We start from the raw sequence: 20,533 nt of genomic DNA on the forward strand, positions 1-20,533 counted from the left end.
ACGTGTAACATTTCTCAGTTTTCTACATAACAGTCTAACCCCCTACCACAGGTCTTCCTCTGCCATCATGTTCCAGGACCTGAACACTCTCCTCCACCCCAGAGTCCTTTACTTTGGTGCAAGACACCAATGGTACTTTAATACCTTATCGCCTTTCTCATTTAATTCCCAAAGAAGTCCTACTAGGGTACAGAAGAAGGTTGATTTATATTTTTGGAGACAGGGCAGACTCCACTGAGATTCAAGTTGTTTGAATGACAGCCAGAGTCTGAGTCTATGCAGATCAAAGAAGTAGAGAGCAAAGTAGACAGCTCCAGCCCAAACAGCAGCCAGCCTCCACTAAGAGTTGAGCTATATTCTCTCTTTTTAAAAATCCTTTATTTATTTATTTATTTATTTATTCATTCATTCATTTATTATTGGCTAGAGACAGAGAGAAATTGAAAGGGTACAGGGAGATAAAGAGAGGGAAAGAGACAGAGAGACACCTGCAGCATTGCTTCACCACTTGTGACTTTCCCCCTGCAAGTGTCGACCAGGGGCTTGAACCTATATAGGTCTTTGTGCACTTAATCAGATGCACCACTGCCTGGCCTCATTAAGCCATATTCTTTAGCTCGACACTTGCCACTATCACCAGTGTAGATTCCTCAGACATGTTATCACACAGGAAGTCATGTTTTCTGATGTCACCACGTCTTTGCAACAGCCCCCGAGGCAAATGGGACATCTAGTGATGACCATTCTCCACTTGACTGCTGTGCCCACCAACTACTGACCAAGGGGCTCAGTTAATCCACTTAGAGAGAGGAGTGATCTGAAGGTTCCTGAAAAGCCTTCCAGTTCTGGAATTCTCCCCATGCATGGACCTGCCCTGGAAACCTTGGAAGCTGGGAACATGACTTGGACAGCTCATCCCTGCATTCAAAGAGGCATCAACACGCCCCCACATGGTTCTCAGTGAAGACAACAACTCTCACTGGCCGTCGCTCCAACTTGAATCTCTCTGTTCTTGCCATTGTAATGGTTATTATACTTGTTTTAGTTTAGCTCCCACCCCCTTCATTCTTCTATATAAGTTGGTGAAGCCTAATTCCAAACACAGGAAGGAGGGAAAGACAATCAAGACAGGCAGTAGACCTCCGTCTAGTAGCTCTGAGCTACTGTCAGAGGGTTTTCACGTCACATTCAGTGTTGCCTTGGAAAGCATCAACCAGCATGGGGGTTCACTGAGCACCAGCTCTCTGCCAGGTGCTAGGTCGGGGGGGGCCTGTATCATTCATTCCTCATGGTAATTGTACATCAATCTGGAGCTTTTTTTTTTTTCTTTTATCATTTTTGGGCTGGGGAGTCAATGGATTACAATACACTTGTTGACACATGGGTACAATTCCTCATCTCCCCATGATACGCGTCTGCTAAACACTCTCACCCCTGACTTGAGTCTTTTTCTGCCATTATGCGCCAGGACGCCAAAACCTGTCCCAGCTCCCCACTCCTGCAGTCTTTCTCAGAGTCCTTTGCTTTGGTGCAATACACCAAACCCATCCAAGTTTTACTTTGTGTTTTCCCTTTCTTTATTTTTATTAAATTTATTTTATTTTTTTAATTTTTTAAATATTTATTTATTTCCTCTTTTGGGGCCCTTGTTGTTTTATTGTTGTAGTTATTATTGTTGTTGTTATTGATGTCATTGTTGTTGGATAGGACAGAGAGAAATGGAGAGAGGAGGGGAAGACAGAGAGGGAGAGAAAGACAGACACCTCCAGATCTGCTTCACCGCCTGTGAAGTGACTCCCCTGCAGGTGGGGAGCCAGGGGCTCGAACCGGGATCCTTAAGCCGGTCCTTGTGCTTTGCGCCAAGTGCGCTTAACCTGTTGTGCTACTGCCCGACTCCTGTGTTTTCCCTTTCTGTTCTTTTTTCTTTTTCTTTCTTTTTTTAATATAATTTTTATTTATAAAAAGGAAACACTGACAAAACCATAGGATAAGAGGGGTACAACTCCATACAATTCCCACCACCAGAATTCTGTATCCCATCCCCTCCCCTGATAGTTTTCCTAGTCTTTATCCCTCTGGGAGTATGGACTCAGGGTCATTATGGGATGCAGAAGGTGGAAGGTCTGGCTTCTGGAATTGCTTCCCCGCTGAACATGGGTGTTGACAGGTTGATCCATACTCCCAGCCTGGGGAAGCAGGGCTCCAGGACACATTGGTGGGGTCATCTGAAGTTCTGTTCTTTTTTTTCTTAAATTCCACCTATAAGTGAGATTATCCGCCACTCATCCTTTTCTTTTGGGCTTCTCTCACTGAACATGATTCCTTCAAGTTTTGTTTCATCATCGGTAAGGTGAGGATAAGAACTCCAACTGAAAGCCTCATTCTGGACGGAGCTGCAAGTTGAAGTTCTCATCCTCCATCTACAGATGATGAAACTGAGGTTTGCGTGCACCACTGGGCAACAATAGGCACAAGAAAAAAAAAATGTTCACCATTACCTATGATCTGGGAAATGCAAATAAAAGCTACAGAGACATCACCATGCCTGTGAGAATGGCCCGGCTCACAGTGCCACAAGTGGTTACCTGCCCAGAATGTCCAGGCAGTTTCTTTGCCAGGCTCCATACCCAAGCTTTCTGCTTATCTCTGTGGTGGAAACAGATTCTTTCTGGCAATTAGGTTCTTTCCACATTCTGCCAGCTTCCCAAGTGGAACCGGAAACCTCTTTATCTCCTCCCACGGTATATGGCAACCATTACACTTGCGGTTGCTGGGAAGAACATTTCTCAGTGTGAGTCGGCTGCACGCTGCCCGGTTCTGCCTGGGCTCTCTGCCTGGGTCCTTTAGATGTCGCTTTCTTCAAGCACTGCAAATGCTTGTTAGCACTTGCTTCAGCAGCCTGTCCTGGGTCTCCTTGACCTGGAGCAATTGAAAAGCAGAAGAGAATGCTTCAATTTGGCAGGGAGATCTGTCTCCCTTGGGAACTGACAAGCACATCTGCCCCCTTTCTGTCCGCTGCCATTCAGTGGTTTCTGGCAGAGGAAGCAGCAAGTCACCACGTTCTTTCTACTCGGTGCACCAGCCCACACGCCAATCAGCCTTGGGGAGTCCTCTGCTCATGTTTGAGTCTAGAATTGTTGGGAGTGTGCTTGGAGAACTCTGCAATGCACAGCAACACCCAAGGAGAGGAGGCAAGGTCTCGCTTGCACTTGAAACACAGTTTTCCTTCTTATTTCTCTTCTCATCGGCTCCTCTCCCTGCCTCCCTCCTCCCCTTACCCACTCCACAGGCCCCTTGCTTCCCAGGTGACAGCTCTGAGGATCTTGTAGTGAAATCCTTTGCTGGAGTTACTGCAGGACAGAGGTGATGGACAGAACCACACTCCGTTTCTGCTGACTCAAGACAGCAGGGACACAAGACGTGGCTAGGGACAAGAGGACCAAGTCCAAACTTGAGTATTCTCTTAATCCTACAAGTAAAATCCCCAGAGGTCCCAGGATTGGGAGAAATATGGATTTTGAAGAGAATGGGAATGTTCTTTGCTGTTTTAGAATTTAAGAAGGCAGTAGATACTTATTATTATTATTATTATTATTATTATAAACAAGTCATTTGGGAACTTGGCTTACTTTGAAAGTGCCTTAGTTAGGATTTACTGTACCATATATGACCTCATCTTGATTTATATCATTTAATGCTATTTACAAATAACTATATCTTAGATACTGACAGGACTGACCAGGTTGATTCTGATCTACCTGGTTTAAGACTGTAGGTACTTTAGTATTTGAGAAAAAAAAATGTTATTTTTAGAAATGCTTTAACAATCTAAGCCCAGTGTCAGAATTCAATCAATTTACAAATTTGAAATATTAAGTGCTAAAAAAATTAATAAAAATTTTAAAAAATTAAGAATCATAATGAGAAAGAGAAAGTAAGCAAGCTCACAAGCCACATGCCTCAGCCTCCCGGACACATGTCAGACACCCTGGCTTCTCCTGAAGCTGTAACTCATGGAAAAGAAAATCTTTAGGGAGTCGGGCGGCAGCACAGCGGATTAAGTGCATGTGGTGCAAAGCAGAAGGATCAGCGTAAGGATCCCAGTTCAAGCCCCCGGATGCCCACCTGCAGGGGAGTTGCTTCACAGGCGGTGAAGCAGGTCTGCAGGTGTCTGTCTTTCTCTCCCCCTCTCTGTCTTCCCCTCCTCTCTCCATTTCTCTCTGTCCTATCCAACAACATTGACATCAATAATAACTACAACAATAAAACAACAAGGGTAACAAAAGGGAATAAATAAGCATAAATAAATTTTTTTTTAATCTTCAAAAAAAATTTTTTAGAAACACAAATTCATTTTGTTTACATCTTTGTGTTTATCAACAGATTGACTGACTAGATATCTCTTGTCTGATCTGTTCTTACGGGGCTGAGGGGCATCCTTGAGCTACTTACTGTCATTTCAATCTACTTATTATCCTGATCGAAGGTCAGGTTGAAGGTCTCCATCCACAGGAACCATTCCAGGTTCAATCCTTGGCACCACCTTACACCATGGTTTAAATAATAAAGAAAAGCATTTTACAATATCGTATCAAAACCAGACAATTTTATTAGCAGTTATTTTTCTTTTTATTCTTTTTGTTTAAATTTTGACTATCTTTATTTATTTATTGGATAGAGACAGCCAGAAATTGAGAGGAAGGGAGATGAGAGAGAGAGAGAAACGGGAAGACTCTTACAGACCTGCTTCACCACTCGTGAAGCTTTCTCCCTGGAGGTAGGGACCAGGGGCAAGAATTGGGGTCCTTGTGCCTTGTGACATGTGCCCTCAACCAGGTGCATCACCACTCGTCCCCCCTTCTTTTTTAATAACAGAAAGAAATAAAGAAAGAGAGAGAGGTAGACAGAGGAAGAGAGACAACTACAGCACTGCTCTACCACTCATGAAGCTTCCCTCTGCAGATGGGAATACAGGGTTGTTGTTTTTTTAATTTTCCCTTTTGTTTCCCTTGTTGTTTATCGTTGTTGCTCTTGTTATTATTGTTGCTATTGATATTGGATAGGACAGAGAGAAATGGAGAGAGGAGGGGAAGACAGAGAGGGGAAGAGAAAGATAGACACCTGCAGACCTGCTTCATTGCTTGTGAAGCGACTCCCCTGCAAAGTGGGGAACCGGGGGCTCGAACTGGGATCTTTATGTCAGTCCTTGTTCTTTGTGCCATGAGAGCTTAACCTGTTGCACCACCACCCGGCTCCCAGGAGTACAGGGTTGTGTTTTTTTTTTTTAATTTATTTAATTTTTATTTATAAAAAGGAAACATTGACTAAACCATAGTATAAGAGGGGTACAACTTCACACAATTCCCACCACCAGATCTCTGTATCCCATCTCCTCCCCTGGTAGCTTTCCTATTCTTTAACCCTCTGGCAGTTTGGACCCAAGGACATTGTGGGATGCAGAAGGTGGAAGGTCTGGCTTCTGTAATTGCTTCCCTGCTGAACATGGGCATTGACAGGTCTATCCATACTCCCAGCCTAGTACAGGGTTTTTACGTAGTAACATGTGTGCACTGCTAGGGCATCTGTCGTGCTGGGGGTCAGCCCCCTGGGGCCTCATTCAATCGTGCACTTTTACCAGCTGAGCCTTCTCCTAATCACACAAATGTGGATTTTTAAAAAATTTCTTTATTGGGGGATTAATGTTTTACAATAGACAGTAAACATAATAGTTTGTACATGCATAACATTTCTCAGTTTTCCACACAACAATACAACCCCTACTAGGTCCTCTGTCATCCTGTTCCAGGACCTGAATTCCGCCACCCACCCACCTACCCCAGAGTCTTTTACTTTGGTGCAACGCACCAACTCCAGTCCAAGTTCTGCTTAGTGTTTTCTTTTTTGATCTTGTTTTTCAGTTTCTGCCTGTGAGATCATCCTGTATTCATCTTTCTGTTTCTGCCTTCTTTCTTTTTTTTTTTTTTTAATTTCTTTATTGGGGGATTAATGTTTTACATTCAACAGTAAGTACAATAGTTTGTACATGCATAACATTTCTCAGTTTTCCATATAACAATACAACCCCCACTAGGTCCTCTGAATCCTTCTTGGACCTGTATTCTCCACCCTCCCACCCCAGAGTCTTTTACTTTGGTGCAATATGCCATTTCCAGTTGAAGTTCTACTTGTACTTTCTCTTCTGATCTTGTTTTTCAACTTCTGCCTGAGAGTGAGGTCATCCCATATTCATCCTTCTGTTTCTGACTTATTTCACTCCACATGAATTTTTCAAGGTCCATCCAAGATCCGCTGAAAACGGTGAAATCACCATTTTTTTTAGCTGAGTAGTATTCCATTGTGTATATAGACCACAACTTGCTCAGCCACTCATCTGTTGTTGGACACCTGGGTTGCTTCCAGGTTTTGGCTATTACAAATTGTGCTGCTAAGAGCATATGTGTACACAGATCTTTTTGGATGGGTGTGCTGAGTTCCTTAGGATATATCCCCAGGAGAGAAATTGCAGGATCATAGGGCAGGTCCATTTCTAACCTTCTGAAAGTTCTCCAGACTGCTCCCCACAGGGGTTGGACCAACTGACATTCTCACCAGCAGTGCAGGAGGGTTCCTTTGACCCCACAACCTCTCCAACATTTGCTGCTGTTACCTTTTCTGATGTGTGACATTCTCACAGGAGTGAAGTGGTATCTCACTGTTGTCTTTATTTGCATTTCTCTGACAATCAAAGACTTGGAGCATTTTTTCATGTGTTTCTCAGCCTTTTGGATCTCTTCTGTGGTGAATAGTCTGTCTATGTCCTCCCCATATTTGGATGGGGTTATTTGTTTTCTTGTTGAGTCTGGCAAGCTCTTTATTTATTCTAATTTTATTAGTGATTTAGTAATGATTAGCAAGTTTATAAAATAACAGGGGTACAATTCCACACAGTTCCCACCACCAGAGTTTTGTAGCCCATCCCCTCTATTTGAAGCTCCCCTATTCTTTATCCCTCTGGAAGTATAGACCAAAATTCTTTATGGGGTTCAGAAGGTGGATGGTCTGGCAAAACTATAAATCTTATACCTGCGGGCTGGGTTACAAGTTTATAAAGCTGTGCAGGGGAAGGCAGCCAAGCCAACCAATGAGACTAACATCTCCTTATAAGGAAAGAGAAAGCAAGGCAAGGGGAAGGTATGGAGGGTGATGCTGGAAAGGGGAAACAGAAACTTAAAGAAAGCGAAACTCATCAGAGGGAAGAGGGTGAAGTGTTGCAGTGAGACTGATAGGCCGGTTGGAATTTCTCACATACTCGCCTGCCTTGCTTGACCAAAACGACTGGCATGCCAGTGGGAGACTGACAGACAGACTTCCAGGGCGGCAACCGTCCATGCTCAACCTCCCAGGAGAGACCCACATGTGTCCACCCAAATAAACTGGCTTGGAGGTTTCAGGAGTTCCCTGTTTTGGTTAATTGAATCTCAAATCATTTTTTCAGGTCGGGTACTTGCAAGAAAAGGATCCACAGGTATTAACCGTAAAGCCTGCAGGCGTGACAGGTGGGGTGGTACCATTCTCAGCCCTACCTTTGCAGGGTGGTGGAAATTCAGGAACTCGCTAAGAACCTCAGATTGGAACAACCACCTCAGGGCCCTAATGCAGACAGCAACCTTGGAATCTCGAGACTCCCACAAAGACAGAGGCTCCTTCTTCTTCTTCTTCTTCTTCTTCTTCTTCTTCTTCTTCTTCTTCTTCTTCTTCTTCTTCTTCTTCTTCTTCTTCTTCTTCTTTTTACTGTTTTTTGTTTGTTTGTTTGTTTGTTTGTTTTTTAACCAGAGCACTGTTCAGCTCTGGCTTATGGTGGTGCGGGGGATTGAACCTGGAACTTTGGAGCCTCAGGCATGAGAGTCTGTTTGCTATAATAACCATTATGCTATCTACCCTCCGCTGTAGAACCTCTTTTCTTCAAGAAAGGAAAGAAGTTAACAAAAAAGAAGGAGAAGAAGAAGAAGAAGAAAAAGAAAGAATGTAGCCCCAAATAAAAGAGCTAAACCTTAACTACAGATGGTGTCAACCCTGGAGCTGTCACCACTGCATTCTGGCATCAGCAGGGACACTACTGGGCACTGGGTGGTTCCATGTGCTGAGCCCACAGTAGCCAGAAGGTTGTCGCCAAGAACTGGAGCCTAGGAAATCAGCCTGCCACTGCTCAAACTGCCACTGTAGCTCAGACGATTCTTCATCATGTTATATGGCCTCGTTTACGAATTTAAGACCTCAGGAGGGCAGTTCAAGGAACACAGACCCTTAAAATTAGTACTCCAATTATGAGAAAGGAACTAGCTTTCATAGGCAACGCAGTGGGCCTGCAGTGGCCCGCGCATCCATTTATGCAAATAAGGTTTCAGTCGGTGCGGTTCTGATTGGTAGAAGGTTCACCAAGCGCTGACGGGCCAATCCTGGGAGGGCTTACTTCACTGACCTGGTGGCAGGTCTGCAGGTGCTTCTGCCGTACTTGGCCCACGGATCAGTCTTCTGACTCTTGTTTGGCTTTTATCCGGACTCAGAATGGCTCCAGGTCCTTTTGCTAAGTGTTATTTTAAAAATATTTTAATTATCTTTATTAATCTATTGGATAGAGACAGCCAGAAATTGAGGAGGGGGAAGATAAAGAGAGAGAGAGAGACAGACACCTGCAGTCCAACTTCACCACTCACAAAGCTTTCCACCTGCAGGTAGGGACGGGGGAAGGGGGGGGCTCGAACTGGGATCCTTACCCCGGTCCTTGTGCTTTGCGCCATATGTGCTTAACCCACTGCGCTACCACCCGACTCCCAAGCCCAGATTTTTAAGGGCTTGACCTTCATGAAAGATGATACCTAAGAAAAAACCCCTGGAAAAAATAATAAAATTAAAAAATTGAAAGAGAGAGAGAAAGAAAGAAAGAAAGAAAGCAAGCTCCTGGAGTGCCAGTGGAGTCACACAGGGGGCGCCAGAAATAGGTGGCCAGGGAGAACTGCCCACACTATTGGTTGAGGAGGCAGAAATGACAGGATACAACTAGGTAGCAAACAGAACCATCTTGTAGAGACACAATTTGGGCTTTAAGCTGCCTTTCCCAAACAGCAAGGTGGGGGCAAATTTTTCATCTCAAACATCTAATTTCCCACAAATACTTGGTCTAGACCAAGGATGTTAAATAACCTTGAGAAGTTTCTCAGAAGAAGTGGAGGAAAGGTTATGATGCAAGATAGGGTAGTGAGTGTGTGTGTGTGTGTGTGTGTGTGTGTGTGTGTGTGTTTTAACCAGCAACAGACTTTTAAAAAAATTTTTTAATTATTTATTTATTGGATAGAGAGAGTCAGAAATCGAGAGGGGAGGGAAGAATAGAGAGGGTGAAAGACAGACAGACACCTGTCTGTCTTTGCAACTTTGCAACAGTGCTTCACCACTTGCAAAGTTTTCCCCCTGCAGGTAGGGGCTAGGGGCTTGAACCTAGGTTCTTGCACACTGTAACATGTGCACTCAACCAGGTGCGCCACCGCCCAGGCCCTTCATAGCAGTCTGTCAGAGGCCCCAGGAAATCCTAAATTCCAGAGGGACTTCTGTGCCCTTATTTTATCCTTCCCTCCCTCTTAGGAAATGGGACTCCCAGGGTGGGGTAGATAGCATAATAGTTATGCACAGAGACTCTCATGCCTGAGGCTCCAAAGTTCAGGTTCAAACCTCCACACCACTATAAGCCATAGCTGCTCACTCTTCTGGTGTTGCTGTGTGTGTGTGTGTGTGTATGTGTGTGTGTGTGTGTGTGTGTGTGCGCATCTCTCTCTCAAAAAAAAATATTAGGGAGGGGGAGAGGGAGAAAGAGAGGGAGAGAGAGAGAGAGAGAGAGAGAGGGAGAGAATATGGGTTTCCCCTCCTAGGCAGCAGACATAGTGAGAGTCCCCCAAGCTCCTGAACTTGCGCCCCACCTGGGGAAAGCTCCTTGTTAAATCTGAGGGAACATATGTGGGGGGCGGGGGTCAAAGGATATGACACAAGTGTTATTCCACTGGGCAGTTAGGAAGCCAAGAATGTCCTGGCTCCGAAGGCTCTGTCCAAGCCTTCCTCTCCCCCAGCCTCACTCCTTACTCACCCACACCAGCTTCCTTCACCTGAACTTTTCCTCCTGCCCTTCCTGGGTCTGAGGTGACCTCTTTAGCCGCCTCCCACACTCCTGCCTCCTCTTCACTCTGAATACCCTCTCTCCCACCCTCCACCCACTCTGGCCTGCCAGCCTGGCTCTCCCCACTATGGTCAGACTTAGCCACTTTAAACACTCACTTTTCCTCCTTATTTCTCTCCTCACCAACTTCTCTTCCTGTCTCCCTCCTTCCCTACCCACTCTACAGGCCCCTCACCCTGCCCACATTAGAAGCTTCCAACAGAATAAGCACTGAGAAGCCAGCCTCTGCCACCTGAATTAGAAGTATGCTTCTGGGGGCTGGGGAGGTAGCATAATGGTTCTGCAAAAGGACTTGTATGCCTGAGGCACCCAAGGTCCCGGTTTCAGTTCTCAGCCTCACCATGAACCAAAGTGCTCTGGTTTAAAAGCAATGTGGAATGACAACCCTTCAGCTTCATCACTCGGGTGAGACCTTTCCTTTCATAGTATTCTCTAATTCCATTCCAGGTGTTCCACTCCCCCATAAAGTCCCCAAACCAAGATATAGTCCAGGTCTCCTGAGATAGAGCATATGTTCACATGTGCCCATAAACTAGGGAAAAATATATACCTGAAAGCAGAAGTACACAAGAGTCTGCAGGGAGTACCCCCCAACTCTTCATCTGCACTATTCCAGTCTTTAGGTCCATGGTCATTCAACAATTTGTTTGGCTTTGTATGTTAACTCTCTTTTCAGTCACCAGGTTCCGGATACCAGCACGATGCCAACCAGACTTCCCTGGACAGACGACCCCACCAATGCATCCTGGAGCTCCGCTTCCCCAGAGACCCAACCTACTAGGGAAAGAGAGAGGCAGGCTGGGAGTATGGATTGACCAGTCAACACCCATGTCCAGTGGGGAAGCAATTCCAGAAGCCAGACCTTCCACCTTCTGCATCCCACAATGACCCTATGTCCATACTCCCAGAGGGATAGAGAATGGGAAGGCTATCAGGGGAGGGGTTGGGATACGGAGATTGGGTGGTGGGAATTGTGTGGAGCTGTACCCCTCCTATCCTATGGTTTTGCTAATGTCTCCTTTCTTAAATTAAATATATATATATCCTGGTTGTTCTTCACTGTCCCCACCTTGCCCTTAGTCGCACAGCTTGGACTTCCTGGCTGATGCCACCTGATTGCTCTATAGAGCCCTGGATCCTTCCAGCTGCCCAGCAAGGGCACCACACCCAGCTGGTATGCTTCTGACCCATCTTCCTCCTGTGGCTGCATTACCTTCACACAGCATATTTCTGGGGCCTCTCCCGTGCTCCCCACGGCCTAGAGTCTCCCTCCTCAAGGCAGCACAGAGACCTTTTCTCTGCCTCCAACCGAACCTGCCCCTTTATCTCCTCACAACACAATGCCCAACTCACAACACAATGCCCAATGCCTCGTGCCCCACCTTCACTTTCTCACTGGTTGTCTTTGACAAAACTCCCTCTCCTGGAATCTCTATTTGAGCCACTTCCCAGACCTACCTGCCGCCCCCACCCCCTGCTTTGGGAAGACCTCCAGACTTCCTCTGTGGCGGTGACACTTTCTTAGCTCAGGTCCCTCCAGGGTCCACACCTCCTCCAGTCCAGTCCTTATAGCCCTGGCTGTGCAGTTGGCTCAGCTCAGAGCTCAGCACACGCTGGCAAAATGAACAGATCCAAGAAGACTGCATGCAAATAATTTTTAATATAGGAAGCACATTAAAAATGCATTAGGAAATCTGACTAGTTAAGGGAATTCCATAGGGAATTCTATTCTAAAGAGAATCTCTCTTAATGGGAGTAATCTCTTCTTCATTCATACCGTGCCTGTGTGGGAATCTTCATTGACAGCACTGTTCTTCTTAATAAAAAGACTGTCTTACAAAGACAGTCTTTGTTGCTGGAAACTTCATTCCCAGTGGCTGTCAAAATGCTAATGTCTGGTTAGACCAGAAAAAATACAATGGCACGTTAACTACAATGAAGTCAAGTGTCCAAGAAACTAGCAAGTCTGTTTCTAGGCATCTTTGCTGGAGGGAAAGGGTTAAGTCTCAGTCTAGAACAGTCACATAATTTGCAGGACTCAGTGCAAAATGAAAATGAAAGTCCCTGCTGAAAAATGATTAAGGATTCCAAGGCAGTGGCAGCGGACCCCTGAGTGCCAGATCCTGTGCAGTTTACTAGCCCAGCCCCCCCCACACACACACATGATGCTGACCCTGGGTGGGGTGGGGTGACTTTAGCCAGTCTTTCTCCAGGGCCCCACATAGGGGAGTCCTGGTTCGGCTAGCTGCCTGCAAGGGACAGTTCTGTGGTTCTCATCATTAGACTATGGAATAGATGACAAAAGCCATTGGCTCTGAGAGGACGGGGAGGTCTGAGTGAGCCCATCTACTTGCAGGAGGGAGACTGGGGTGATGAATGCCCCCAAGCCCAGCCTTAATGTCACCACTCCTGATAGAGAATGGGTACCCCCTCCCCATCTCCACGTCCCGCCTCCAGACCCATGCCTCACATTCATGTCATGCACACTCACACATTGGCCGATACCTAGACTCACCATCCAGAAGCTTCTGTAGAGCTCAGGGCCTAGGCCTGGTTACCTTCTGTGTCCTCAGCCCACAGGAGCAGCTTGGGGAGTGATCCTAGAACACAGGATGAATGAACAATAAGTGAGTGTGAGTTCTGGAGGCAGGTTTTGAACCAGGCAAGGAGAAGCGGGCAGCCTCCAGTGGGGAAGCACCACAGGTTGGGGTTCGGGAAGAGGGCCAGGGGGCGAAACTCACAGCCAGTGTGGGGGGGAGGTATAGGAAGAATGCTGATAAAAGAGAAGTGTGGGGAAGAAGGGAAGGAGCAGGTTAGGGAGACCCCCTTATTTTGCCCCTTGGGTTATAGCCGGGGCTGGGTGCCAGCACTATGAGTCCACTGCTCCTGGTGCCCATTTCTCCCATTTTATTTGATAGGACTGAGAGAAATTGAGAGAGGAAGGGGAGATAGAAAGAGAGAGAGAAAGATAGACCCATGCAGACCTGCTTCATCACTTGTGAAGCTTCTTTGCAGGTGAGGAGCCAGGGGCTCAAACCTGGATCCTTGCGCTTAGTACTGTGTGTGCTTAGTACTATGTGCACTTAACCGGGTGCACCGCCACCCACCCCCAAGACCCTCGTCATCACCCCCAGCCAGGTCTCCCCATGTCTAAGCTAGATTTGGACCCCTCCGCATTCTACAGGGGGAGGTACTGATGCTTCGCAAGCCCGTCCTCCAGCCTCTTTCCTCTGTCCTCCCTCCTCTGTGCTCCATCCTCCATGCTCCGTGCTCCATCCTCTGTGCTCCATCCTCAGTCTTCCGTGCTCTGTCCTTCATCCTCCGCCCTCCCTTCTCCATGTTCCGTTCCCCATCCTCTGTGCTCCGTCCTCCATCCTCAGTCCTCTGTGCTACGTCCTCTCTCCTTTGTTCTCCACCCTCCGTCCTCCATGCTCTGTCCTCCGCCCTCCCTTCTCTATGCTCCTTCCTCCATCTTCCATCCTCCATGTTCCATCCTCCATGCTCCATCCTTCATGCTCCATGCTCTGTTCTCCGTCCACTGTGCTCCATGCTCTGTTCTCCGTCCACTGTGCTCCATGCTCTGTTCTCCGACCTCTGTGCTCCGTCCCCCATCCCCTATCCTCCTTCCTCCGTCCTCCATTCTCCATCCTCCATGCTCCATCCTCTGTGCTCTCCTGAGCTGCTGTTACTGCTTGCAGCAGATCCATCCCCTGAGGGCTCCCCATTCCCTTTCCCTCCAGCCTGAGCAGCAGAGGGATGGAGAGCAGCAGCAGCATCTGTGCCTCTATGCATCGAGGATAAAGCACAGGGCTCCAGGGCACTGACTGGTGGGACGCAAGGTCACAGAGGCAGTGGAATGGACATCCTCCAGGTCCTCTCCTTCAGTCCCCTTGGAGGAAGCCAGGGAGGACAAGCCTCTGACACTCTTGGAGGTCTCCCCACAAAGAACTTCCTCCGAAGGCAGCTGTGACCCCCCCCAACTCCAGCCCCCCAGAATCCTTGGTGGGGGAATTACAGCAAGAGCCCATAGCATTAACAACTGGAAGTTGTACCTTCTAGTACCCCTACAATCGGCTTCCAAGGTCCTGACTGTACTCCTAGCAGAGGGAACAGGAATGGGCTTGGGGGGAATCTTGAGTGGGTAAAGAGAAAACTCAGCAAAGGACTGTTAACCTTTGTCCACATCAGCAGGACTGACCCAGAGACAACACATGTGTCTTTTGGGGAGGGTGTGGGAGGTCCTGCTGTCCTTTGATCATCTCCCATCACAAACAAAGCAACCAGGCAGCAGATTTGCCCCCCAGATGCAAAGAATATTCTGGGAACTGTCTGCCTGGTTCCTAGCCTTTAAAAAAACCCAAGAGGGGACACGGCAATGACACACCCAGCTGAGAGCACCTGATGCTATCATGTACAAGGACCCTGGTTCAAGTCCCTGGTCCCCACCTGTTAGAGGGGGAGAGCTTCACAAGTAGTAAAGCAGTGCTGCAGCTCTCTCTTTTCCTTCCTCCCTCCTTCTCTCCCTCTATCTTCCCTCCCCCCTCTCATTTTCTCTCTGATGCTATCATATATTAAACACCTCAACTGCCTCCCTATACTTCCTCTCCAAGCCCCCATTCAACTAAGCCTCACTCTCTTCCTGCATACCAGCTGTCTTGTCCATGGAATTCACATTCTAGCCTCCAACACTTTCCTCCAACTATGAACAAATCATTCTCCATTCTGCAGCGCAAAATTGCTTGAAAGAAACTGCAGAAATTTTGGTGCAGTCCCCAGGAAAACCAAGTAAGAAAAAAAAAGTGAAAATCCATCATTTCCTAGCAGGGTTTTAGGATCACATAATTCACACTAAATCCATAATTTCCAGAACTCACCAGTAGTCGCTGTGTTCACTGTTGTGGTTTTCCTGCAGGGAAAAGATAGCTACTGATTCCACCCCAATGCCTGAGGGGCAGTTTACAAGCTTCTAGAAGCAACGTTCCTATTGTCTGAAGGCTTTGTTACCCTCCCTGGGCTTGGTGTGTGACAATATGCCTGTAGTATTGCCACCCTGGGCAGCTCAACATGACTCAGTGTTGAAAGTCACCATGGGGACAAGACAGCTCACTTGGATAGGACACCTGCTTTGTCGACTCAGGTTGGAACCTGGTCTCCATGATATCAAAGGAAGCTTTGGTGCTGTGGTCTCTCTCTCTCTCTCTCAGTCTCCCCCCCCCTCCTGGGTTATCTTTGGGGCTCAGTGCCAGCACTATGAATCCACTGCTCCTGGGGGCCACTTCTTCCTTTTTTAAAATTATTTTAATATTTATTTTATTTATTTATTCCCTTTTGTTGCCCTTGTTGTTTTATTGTTGTAGTTATTATTGTTGTTGTCGTTGTTGGATGGGACAGAGAGAAATGGAGAGAGGAGGGGAAGACAGAGAGGAGGAGAGAAAGACAGACACCTGCAGACCTGCTTCACCGCCTGTGAAGCGACTCCCCTGCAGGTGGGGAGCCGGGGTTCGAACCGGGATCCTTATGCCGGTCCTTGTGCTTTGCGCCACCTGCGCTTAACCCGCTGCGCTACAGCCCGACTCCCCCTTTTCTTCCTTTTTTTAAAAAAAGATTTTTTTAAATTTATTTATTTGTTTATTTATTTATTTATTTATTTATGAGAAAGATAGAAGGAGAGAGAGAAAGAACCAAACATCATTTTGGTACATGTGCTGCCAGAGATTTAACTCAGGACCTCATGCTTGAGAGTCCATTCTTTAGCCACTGAGCCACCTCCCAGACTTCTTTTTTTTTCATTTTATTGGATAGGACAGAGAGAAATTGAGAGGGGAGGGGAAGATAAAGAGGGAGAAAGACAGACAACTGCAGACCTGCTCTGCTGCTTGTGAAGCAACCTCCCTGCAGGTGGGGAGTGGAGGTGGGTTCAAACCTGGACCCTTGAGCTGGTCCTTGCACTTATATGCACACTATGTGCACTAAACTAGGTGTGCCAACCTGACCCCCTCTTTCTCTCTCTCTCTTTTTCTGAAAAAGTTGGCCTGATGCAGTAAGTTCAGTGATCACAGGAAAAAAAAATATTAGGGCTTCATTTTGCCTGCACAATTGCTTGGCTAACCACCTACATACATGATTGAACTCAGTCTTCCTGATCCCCTATCTAGAGGTTAGGTTGACGCCACATGGTACAAGCTGCCAGGTGGGGTCTAAAGGGAGTCCCATGAAAAGCAGACCCTCCTATCACCGGAAATTGTTGGTTATTATGCCAGACCCCCTGCATTGCTTAACACTGTGGTCTATTTACATAATCACTGTTTTGTCAGAGGCCCGCTCTGCCTGCAAGGCGTTGGTTTAATCCCCACTGGTTAGATGGAAGCTTTCCTTCTCTCTACCCACTCTCCTACGTATATCATTTTCTGACCTAGCACTTCTGCCTTGGACGCTATAAATGCAGATGAATAAAGCCAGCATGGCATTGCATTCCCACTCAGCCACAAGAGTTCCTGGTTCCTCTCCCACGTCGCTGAGTAAGCAGCAGCCTAGGTTGGCTCTGGTGGAATTCTCTCCAACCCAGAGAGCACGTACCCAGGAAGAAATACCCTCAGGCTAGCCCGGCAGGAAATTCCTAAGTTTCAGGATGATCTCCTGTCAGGCATTAAGCCAGCTCCCCCTGCTCCATCCTGCATTGCTGATACTATGGCCTATTTACATAATCAATGTTTTGCCTGAAAGATCGCCACCCATTCCATTCCTTTGATCTATCTTCTTTCTACTTCAAGACCCACCCTGCCTGCAGGGTAACATTAATCCCACCAGTTAAAACCCCCTTGCAACAGTTGCTAAGGAAGTTTCTACCTTCCCAGCCTGTTTTTGCCTTACTCCACCCCCTTTCCTAGCCATTTCCGTTTCCGACTTGCCACTTCTGGTTCTATCCTATAAAAGCATTGTCTCTCTGATCAATAAAGACATTGTATTACCACCCCTCCATGAGGTCAAGTCTCTCTCTCCTGTGTCGCTGAATGAGTAGCAGCCCTGGCTGGCTCCGGTCGAGTTCTCTCCAACCCAGAGAGCATGTGCCCGAGAAAGAGGCACCCCCACACTAGGCCAGCAATCTCCAAGGAGCCAGAGACAACAGGCAGATCCCTCTGGACAAGGTCAAATTCTCCAGTACACAGTGACCTGGACCAATCACTTAACCTCTCTGGAACTCAGCCATTAAGCAGTTTCCTCACCTATTTAACAGGGAGCTGATCTAAGCATCAGTATGGTTCTTCCAAGTCTAGCATCTCATACTTCTAGATGTGCTGTCACTGACACCATCACCTGAATCATTACCAATACCAGAGTTGCCACTTCTTAGCACAGCTGTGAGAGGTCCTCAGTGTTTGAGGGGACACTGACCAGTGAGCTTGCTTCCCAATATCTTTTTTCAAGAGGCTGCCTCTCAGGACCACACTCCATTGCCAGAGGAGTCGTGACTGGGAGAAATGTTGGTATCTCGCTGGGCCCCTCCCTTTCCCAAAATATTACTGAGATGTCAATAGCTAAAGGAGGGAGAGACACCCCACCCCACTCACTCTGAGGAGGGAAGGGAGGATAGAGAGAATGTCATTTAGAACCACAGTTAGTAACCAAAGCTAACAGTAGAAATAGGCTGCAAATATGTACAGGCAAAACAATAAACCCAGAGGCAGCACAGGTTACCTAGCTCCTAGAGAAATTACTTGGAGGCTGGGCCCCAGGGAAATTCAGACAAAGAAATAAAAGAGAAAAATTAAGGAAGACAGAAGCTTCTGAATTCATCATTACATCACCCTGGGAACTGGGGGACGGGTGGGGGGCAGGGAGGGATGCCATCCTCATATGCCTGATTTATCAACGGTGGCTTTTATTAACCAAAGCAAAACATGTTGAGATCAGACATGGTGCCTGTGAAATACTCCATGCATGTGAGCCTTCAAAAATAATGCAATGGAGTAGAGAAACTCAAAGCAACTGCTGGCATAGTCTTACTCACGTCAATAAAATAACAAGGTTAGGAGAGCCCCCTTCTCCTCGGAACATGTAAAATCCTTTTTAAAGAATGAAGGTTTCTTCTTAAAAAAATTATTTTTTTATTTTCAGTTTTTAACTAGAGCACTGTACAGCTTGAACCTGGGAATTCAGTGCCTCTGGCATGAGAGCCTCTTTGAATAACCATTATGCTATCTACCCCCACTAAGAATAAAGTTTTTCATCAGAAGTTTTTCTTTTTTCTCTTATTCTGAACATCTCTTTCTCTATCTCTTTCTTTCCTTTCTTCCATCCTTCCTTCCTTCCTTCCTTCCTTCCTTCCTTTCCTTCCTTCTCTCTCCCCCCCTTACCTCTATACATTCTGAAGCTGAAACACGACAGACTAAAGAACAGAGTGACATTTATTGTTTTCTTTTCAACTCTGCCTACTCTCAGCTGTCTCTCTTTTGGCTCTTTCTCTATTCATTTTGTTTTAAGGGTTTAGTGGTTTACAGTACAGTCTTTTTCCCCCCAGTACTCCCATCACCAAAGGTCTGTGTACCCATCCCCAACTCCACAAATAACCACTCTAGTTCTCCCACAGTCTTAGATATAGGTTGACTTTTTTTTTTTTCACATTTGTATGTTCAATTCTCTCTATTCCGTAAATGAATGAAATCATCCTATACTTGTCCTTCACCTCCTTACTTGCTTCACTGAGCATAATTTCTCCAATTCCATCCATTTTATCCTGAAGGACATGGTATCATCTTTTTTATTGCTGAGTAATACTCCACTGAGTACATTCCCAAGGGTTTTTTGTTATTGTTGTTGTTGTTGCTGCTGTTGTAAATAAAGCTGCTATAAATATGGGGGTGCATATATCCATTTGAATCAGCATTATTACATCTTTTGGGTAAATGCCTAGGAGTGGAATTGCTTTGTTTAAGGATTCTCTCTTTTTTTTTTTTTTGCCTCCAGGATTATCACTTGGGCTTGGTGCTGATACTAAGAATCCACTGCTCCTCCAGCCTGGCCCCCTGTTTAAGAATTCTCCATCCTGTTCTCTGTAATGGCTGCACCCATTTGCACTCCCACCAGTAGTGTGGTAGGGTTTCTCCCTCTCTCTCTCTCTCCCCCTCTCTCCACATCTTCTCCAATCCTTCTTTTGTTTTATTGATGGAGCCCATTCTCACAGGTGTAAGGGGAATCTCAATGTCATTTTAATTTGCATTTTTCTAATGATGAATGAATTGGAGCATTTCTGCATGTGACTGTGGGCCATGTGTATCTCTTCTTTAGAGATCTGTCTATTCATATCATATGCCCACTTTTTCAATGGGTTGTTCTTTTTCTTTTTTTTTTTTTTTTTGAGCTGTATGAGTTCTTTATAGATATTGATATCAGCTGCTTGTCTGAAGTGTAATGTGCATATACCTTTTCCCAAGTGCTGGGTTTTCTATTTATCCTTATAGAATTTTCTTTTGATGTGTAGAAGCTCTTCAATTTGGTATAGTCCCATTTGTTCATTCTTTAATTAATTAATTAAGGAATTAATGTTTTATAGTCAACAGTAAATACGATAGCTTGTACATGCATAACATTTCCCAGTTTTCCACATAACAATTCAACCCCCACTAGGTCCTCTGCCATCATGTTCCAGGACCTGTATTCTCCCCCTCAACCTACCCCAAAGTCTTTTACTTTGGTGCAACAAACCAACTCCAGTCCAAGTTCTGCTTAGTGTTTTCCCTTCTGATCTTGTTTTTCAACTTCTGCCTGTGAGTGAGATCATCCCATATTCATCCTTCTGCTTCTGACTTACCTCACTTAACATGATTTCTTCAAGCTTCATCTAAGATGGGTGGTGACTTGGTGGGTTCCCAAAGAAGTCCTAGTCTTGTCTTGTTGCATTTTCAGGTGTTGCATTCTCAGATACTCAGAGCAGAGGAGAGGAGAGGAGAGGAGAGGAGAGGAGAGGAGAGGAGAGGAGAGGAGAGGAGAGAAGAGGAGAGGAGAGGAGAGGAGCTCAGCAGCTGCTACTCTGTAGCCCCACCTCCAGAACTCTTTCCCATTTATTCATTCTTGTTTTAGTTTCCCTTGCCCATGGGGTGAAGCATGCAAATACATCTTTAATGTTAAGGCCCTGAAGTGTTTCATCACTGTCCTCTTCTTCCTCTTCTTCTTCTCCTTCTTCTTCTTCTATTTATTTATTCATCTATTTAAATTATCTTTATATATTGAGACAGCCAGAAATCATGTTTTATATTTATTTATTCTTTTGTTGCCCTTGTTTTATTGTTGTAGTTATTATTATTGGTGGTGGTG

At 46.0% G+C, this 20,533-nt stretch overlaps 1 long non-coding RNA gene across 1 annotated transcript; it reads right to left on the reverse strand.

The window, feature by feature from the left end:
• Nucleotides 1–2,478: 2,478 nt before the first annotated feature.
• On the reverse strand, nt 2,479–20,125 carry LOC132538254 (uncharacterized). The gene is made up of 3 exons (XR_009549656.1): nt 20,031–20,125; nt 12,738–12,822; nt 2,479–2,919 (listed from the first exon to the last, which is right to left on the reverse strand). It is a non-coding gene; the product is annotated as an uncharacterized LOC132538254 (long non-coding RNA).
• Nucleotides 20,126–20,533: the final 408 nt, after the last annotated feature.

The sequence above is a fragment of the Erinaceus europaeus genome, chromosome 4, assembly GCF_950295315.1.
Source record: "Erinaceus europaeus chromosome 4, mEriEur2.1, whole genome shotgun sequence".
In the NCBI taxonomy this organism is placed as follows: Eukaryota; Metazoa; Chordata; class Mammalia; order Eulipotyphla; family Erinaceidae; genus Erinaceus; species Erinaceus europaeus.